The sequence below is a fragment of the Nematolebias whitei genome, chromosome 6 (genome assembly GCF_014905685.2).
Source record: "Nematolebias whitei isolate Nwh7 chromosome 6, NemWhi1, whole genome shotgun sequence".
NCBI lineage: Eukaryota > Metazoa > Chordata > Actinopteri > Cyprinodontiformes > Rivulidae > Nematolebias > Nematolebias whitei.
This window is the reverse complement of record NC_056503.1, coordinates 5,147,141-5,154,464: the sequence shown is the minus strand read 5'-3', so window position 1 is coordinate 5,154,464 and position 7,324 is coordinate 5,147,141.

The following is a 7,324-nucleotide window of genomic DNA, read 5'->3' as shown; positions in this document are numbered from 1 at the left end:
AGCACTCAATGGACATGAGTCTGAAGCTGTTCAAGGGTCTCTAAAATATTCCAAATGTCCTCCAGATGGGGAGACCTGGGTAACATCTAGCTCCAGAGGGGGGTGGGAAAGACTAGAACAGCATAGAATCCTAACAAAACAAATACATCTAAACAAAGTAAATTGTAAAACACAAGAGCACCTTATCACAAAAACATTTTTATGAAGATTAAAAAATTCAAGTTTAATCCATGTGTCCATGTTCACACAACTGGCATTCTGAAATGTGAGTTAGCTTGCTGGTTTATGAAAGGTAAAGAAAACATCCCACTTCTGTAACCTGAATGGTAATTTAGGGACAGATTGTCCTCTAACTGAGCAGGTGTATTTTTACAAAAGGCCGCATGACTGTGGTTGTTGCAGAGGGCCAGACCAACAGGCTAAACTCAGTCCTACCAAATACACAATTTGTAAATATCTGTTATATAATTTTCATTAGCTGCACAAAAGAGATTGAATTACTAAGATATAACTAACAATTTTGATTTTGTTTTACCTGTTTTAATAGTTTTGACATCTTGGGATTATCAGAGCATTCAAGCTGCAACCCAAATTGCTCAGACCTAATGGTATGATTTAGTAAGACACATCAACTATCAATCACGTTTTATGACAATAGATTCTGCTTAGGGGCAGCATGGCGGTGCAGTTAGTAGAGCCGCTGCCTCTCAGCGAGCAGGTTACCCTGGTTCAAATCCCCGTCCGGGGGCCTTTCTGGGTGGAGTTTCCATGAGCTCTCCGTGCATGTGTGGGTTTTCCCCAGGCACTCCAGTTTCCTCCCATAGACCAAAACATGTATGTTAGACTGATTGGTAACTCTAAATTGTCCCTATGTGAGAGAGAGAGAGAGTGAATGCTTGTTTGTCTCGTTTGTCTCTATGTGTCCCTGTGATGGACTTGCGACCTGTCCAGGATGTACCCGCCTCTCGCACAGTGATTTCTGGACATGGGCATCGGCAACCCCAGCGACCCAAGAAGAAAGAAGCAGGTAAAGGGGATGGATGGATGGATGGATGGATGGATGGATGGATTCTGCTTTGCTGAATTTAGGGCAATATGAGATCTTCCTGCCCGTGGCATTTAAATTAACCTTCTAGATTTTAACTTAACAACAGAGTAAAACTGAATAGAGCCATTTTAGATGGTTTATTTTTCATGCCTGCTTTTCTCAAGAAACAAGCTTTACATTCATTTGGACTGGCATTTTCAACTCTCATGTCATGATATATGTAGTGATGCTGTCCTTGCTCTTGTTTCATAGTCTGTTCATGACATGATGTACTGACTGGCTAAAACACCTCTGGCAGAATGAAACCCACAAACCATGCAAATCAACCAAAACCAGGTAGGTTGCCATGGACACAGCACCATCCACAGTAAAGTGAATGAACACCAGCAGAAGTTATTCTTTTAGCTGTACATTGTGCAGTAGAGGTTGAGTAGCAGCAGTAAATCTGTTTTTACTTTTTAAGATAGAGTAGTGTTTTCACAAATTGATCTTATTTTATTTTTCTGGTGTTCTGTTTGACAGAGTGTAGTGTACTGTAATATAAAACAAACAAACTATATATATATAAACTGTAACAAAGGTAACAGTTACAGATTTTAAACACTCCAAATGTGCAACACATTACACTAGTTGTCTCTTATTGCACTTATTAAGTTCAGTCTCCGTTTTTAAGTTCAGTAATGGCTGGTAAATAAAAACCATTTTTAAATCATTTTGTTTTGGTCTTGATTGATCTGAACCTTTTTCCTGACGGGAACAGTTCAAACAGATCATGTCCAGGTTGAGATGTGTCCTTTAAGATGTTGTGGGCTTTTCCTCTGCAGCAGGAACTGTGTAGATCTTCCAGTGAGAGAAGAGGGCAGCCCACAATCTTCTGGGCTGTGTTGATAACTCTCTGGAGCACTTTCCTCTGAGCCACTGTGCAGCTAAGTTACCACACAGTGAAGCAGTATGTTAAGATGCTCTTTATGGAGCATCGGTAGAAAGACACCAGTAGTCTCTGGGTGATGTTGTTCCTCCTGAGCACTCTCAGGAAGTACATTCTCTCTCTCTCTGGCTTTTTTCAGCAACTCAGAGGTGTTCATGCTCCAGGTCAGATTCCCCTCAATATGGACTCCCAGGAAAGGGTAGTCAGCTATTCTCTCCACACTATCTCCACTTATAATCGAGGGTGGGACCGCCATTTTATTTTTTGTGAGGTCGATGATCAGCTCCTCAGTCTTTGAGGTGTTTAAGAGCAGATTTTTCCCTCTGCACCAAGCAGTCAGTTATTCCACCTCGTCCCTGTAGGTGGACTTACCCCACCCCCCACTGATGAGCCTCACCACTGTGTTGTCATCCATAAATTTGACTAGGGTGTTGCTTTGGTGAGTGTGTGTGCAGTCATGTGCGTAGAGGGCATAGAGCAGGGGGCTCAGCACACAGCTCTGGGGGCTCCTGTGTTGAGGCTGAGGGCCATGGATGTGTGACGGTCCATTCAAACCCTCTGACTGTGGTCGGACAGGAAACTGTTTACCCATGGTGCACATGGAGTGTGGAAGTTCCAGTTCCCCCAGTTTGTCCACCAGTTTGTTGGGGAGGATGGTGTTGAAAACAGAGCTATACGGTGCATTCACACCAGCCCTGTTTAGTCCGCTTTAATCCAACTCTAGCTCGTTTTCCTAGAAAGTCCGGTTCATTTGGGGAGGTGTGAACGCACCATCGAACTCTGTCACAGAATAAAAAGACGAACTCTGGCCCGGACTAAAACCTAGGTCTCAGTCCGGTAGAAGAGAACTCCAGCGCGGTTCGATTACAGTGTGAATGTAAACAGACCGAGCCCCGCTCCACAAGCAAGAAGTGGAGTACAGCGCAGGACAAACAAACACGCATTTCTCTGACCTTATATGGAGCCGTCAGCTGCCTTGTGTGAAAAACAACATTCTCCATGGTCTTCTGTCTCATCTTCTGCTCATGCTGAGTCCATTTTTGAAAAATGACAAAATATAACTCCTAAAACTGCTAAAACTTGATGCCACTCCGTTTTTGTTTTTATTTACAGAAGAAGAAGAAGAAGAAGAAGTGTCTACAGAGGTTTTTGTGTCATTTCTTTCAGAAGTTCTTGATGCAGTGCCCCCACAGGCGAGCGGGGGAATAGATTGGTTCAACAGGTTGACTCGACTGCACAGTGCAGTGTGAATGCAAACTCACCAGCTCAAAGGTAAACAAAAGGTCATGAATATTGGTCCCCAACCGAACCGAGTCTACCGGACTATCTGGTGTGAAAACAACCATAGTCTACAAAGAACATCCACACATAGCTCTCTATTTTCTCCAGGTGCAACAGAAACATGGAGGGCTGTGCTTATGGCATCCTCAGTTGATCTATTAGCTCTGTAGGCAAATTGGTGGGGGTCAAGGGTTTGTGGGAGGAGTGAAGTGATGTGACTCCTGACCTACTATTCAAAACACTTCATCACTACTGGAGTGAAAGCCACACCAGTAGTCATTTAGACAGGACATTTGGGGTTCTTGGGGTATGGGGACTATTGTAAATGTCTTCAGGCAGGGTGGGACCATGGACTGGAACAATGACCTGTTTAAAATCCCAGTCATGACTCCAGTTAGTTGTTGTACGCAGTCTCTCTCTCTCTTTTGTAGACACAGATATGGTGTTTGCAGGGAAGCTTGTTATTTTCTATTTTTTATTAGTACTTGGTCATTTTGACCTACCTAGTAGGGTAGGTAATAAGACTATATGGTGCATAGAATATTTGGTGATAAAAGTACAGTATGTTGAAGTCAAAACAAACCCATGGTGCTCAATGTGTAAACAAACAAACAAACAAAAGAAGAAAACAAAATGGTACAATTTTCAAGTTTGATCTCAGATAAAATTCAGTATAAAGGCCAGTTAGTGTTCATTTAACCACCTTTCAATAAATATATACTATACTGGGTTTATGTTTTTTATGTAATCCTAGATATTCGTAAACTGCTCTTCACATGGCACTAAAATGTATAGACTTGAGTAGATTTTTATATATTTTTTATTCCAGGTGGAGTACAGCCAGACCCCCACGTGACTGCTTCACAGCACTGGTGCTCGTGAATGAGTATAGGTGTCACTTATTGCCATCAATAAATGTTAGCAGGCATGCTTTAAAGCTCATCACTGCACTCTGTATTCCATGGTGAACTAGCCTTCTCCTCACGTCCACAGACATATTGGTTACTGTTAATTTATAAAACTCTAAATGATGAAACCCCATCATACCTTTGTTTATTATTCAAAACATAGAGGAATGTTTGTCATCTCCAATCCAGTAGAAATATTATTAAACTTGTTCTGAAAACAAGCCCTACATTTAGCCCTACATCATTTTTCTTTCTTCACTTTTTTCATTTAATGTTTTATAAGTTCTGTGAGGGCATTGCTTAAACAATTTAAAAGACATATACGACTTGGAAAATGACCCAGGTCAGATCCAGAACGCTCTGCAGAGATTTTGTATCCTCCTTGACTAGAATGTCTTGGGGTCACCCAGGAGGAGCTGGCGTGGTAATGGGGTGAGGGATGCACGTTTTCTCTCCTGGACATGAGGCTTTAGCAAAGTGACTAAAGATAAACAATAGCTGATGGAAATGAGTGCCAACAAATCTGTCATTAAAACAAATTTGTACACAAACAAAGATATATATATACACTTAAAATTTATTTTGGGAGTGGTGGCGCAGAGGTTAGAGAAGGTTAGCCTGTGATCGGAAGATTTCTGGTTCAACTCCCGGTGCCAACAATATCAAAATGTGGGTAAGAAGAAGAAGCACCCACACCTGCCTCCACCCTCATTTGCCCCACTCTATGTGTATATTTATGTATATATATATATATTGTCAAGTAATGTCGACTTTTGTGTGAAATCAGCTTGTATCCTCTCGATCCAACGATCCAACTCCTGCTGCTAGGTTGGGCGAGTCCCGGAGTGAGATAAGGGTGTGGGTCACAGATAGAAGTCATTAACAAATCTGGGTGGGTCACCTTCAACACAGCCTAAGAAGAACTAACATGTAATTTTATTAATAAACACTACATCATTTAAATGCAAATCAGTAAATGGCAAATGGCCTGTACTTATATAGCGCCTTCCTATCTTATCTCAAATACTCAGATACTCAAAGCGCTTTACACAACAATCTGTTCCTCATTTACCATTCATACAGCTCTATACTAGATCTCTACAAAGCTAAATGAACAAATCATTCTAAAGAGACTAATCAGTGATTTATCACATTCATACACGGATGGGACACACATCAGAGGCAACGAGGGGTTCAGTGTCTTGCCCAGTGACACTTCAGCATGTGACTGCTGGTGGATTTGAACTTCCAACTCTTGCATTGGTGGGCGACTGCTCTAACTGCTCATCCACAGCCTCCCAGTACATTGCAAGTAGCAGAAATGCTTGTGAGCTACTGTAGCATCACATCACCAAGCCTATTATCATTACTGACCTAATCAAATGTGTGAAATCTTCTGTCTGGAAGAAAGTTGCCACGTACATCTGGTGGCTAAAAGAAAAGTGTGAGAAGAGAGTCATGGTGAAGTTTTGGAGAAGAAAATAAGGGTCTTCTAATTGTCCAACAGGGCTTTTTTTAAAAAAGCTGAAGGCACACATCATTACAGGTCAAAGAGTAAAATACACACACATAAAATCACCCATGTAATCTTACACATTTAGGTTCATATTCAATAGGTTTATAAGTAAATGGAATGGTAAATGGACTGTACTTATAAAGCACCTTTCTATCTAGTCATGATACTCAAAGTGCTCTACACTACCATCTGCGCCCTCATTTACCCATCCACACAGAACTCTACTACTGTATATCACTACAAAGCTAATCTGAATCTGTAGAGACTAATCAGTGCTTTAAATCACATTCATACACTGATGGGATACACATCGGAGGCAATGAGGAGTTCAATGTCTTGACCAGTGACACAGCAACACGTGACTGCTGGTAGAATCAAACTCTCAACTCTCCCATTGCAGGTCGACTGCTCTAACCACTAAGCCACAGATGCGTAGCTGCATAAGGGTTATATATTAAAAGCCCAAGCATATCTGTTGCAAAGTACTCACCAAAGACATTAAAACAGTACAAAAGGAATTCTAGTAATGTGTAGATATATAATGTTCTATTCTTGGGTGTAATTATACACCCAAGCCATGGTTTGGTCCCAACAGGAAAGATAATTAAATGAGGAATCTTCTTCTTCCTCTTTTTCTCTCAGGGGTCATCACAGCATGTCATCCTCCTCCATCTCACTCTGTCCTCTGCATCCTCTGTCCTCACTCCAACTACCTCCATGTCCTCTCTAACTGAATCCATATACATACTTGTTAGAATTTCTCTGTCGTTTTCCTGGCAGCTGTATTTCTAACACCCTTCTACCAATATACCCACTGTCCCTCCTCTGGACATGTCCAAACCACTGTCCCTCATCTGGACATGTCCAAGCCATCTCAGTCTGGTCTCTAACTTTATCTCCCAGTTGTTCAACCTGTGTTGTACCTCTGATGATCTCATTCTTAATCTTATCCCTCCTTGTCATTCCCAAGGAGAACCTCAACATCTTCATTTCTATAACTTCTAGTTCTTTCTCCTGTCTTTTTGTCAGTGCCACTGTCTCCAGACCATACAACATACAGTGCCTTGCGAAAGTATTCAGCCCCCTTGAACTTTTCAACCTTTTGCCACATTTCAGGCTTCAAGCATAAAGATATAAATTTTAATTTTTTTGTGAAAAATCAACAACAAGTGGGACACAATCGTGAAGTGGAATGGAATTTATTGGATGTGTCAAACTTTTTTAACAAATAAAAAACTGAAAATTGGGGCGTGCAATATAATTGGGCCCCTTTACTTTCAGTGCAGCAAACTCAGTCCAGAAGTTCAGTGAGGATCTATGAATGATCCAATGTTGTCCCAAATGACCGATGATGATCAACAGAATCCACCTGTGTGTAATCAAGTCTCTGTATAAATGCACCTGCTCTGTGATTGTCTCAGGGTTCTGTTCAAAGAGCAGAGAGCATCATGAAGACCAAGGAACACACCAGTCAGCTCTGAGATACTGTTGTGGAGAAATTTAAAGCCAGGTTTGGATACAAAAAGATTTCCCAAGCTTTAAATATCCCAAGGAGCACTTTGCAAGCAATCATATTGAAATGGAAGGAGTATCAGACCACTGCAAATCTACCAAGACCCGGCTGTCCCTCTAAACTTTCATCT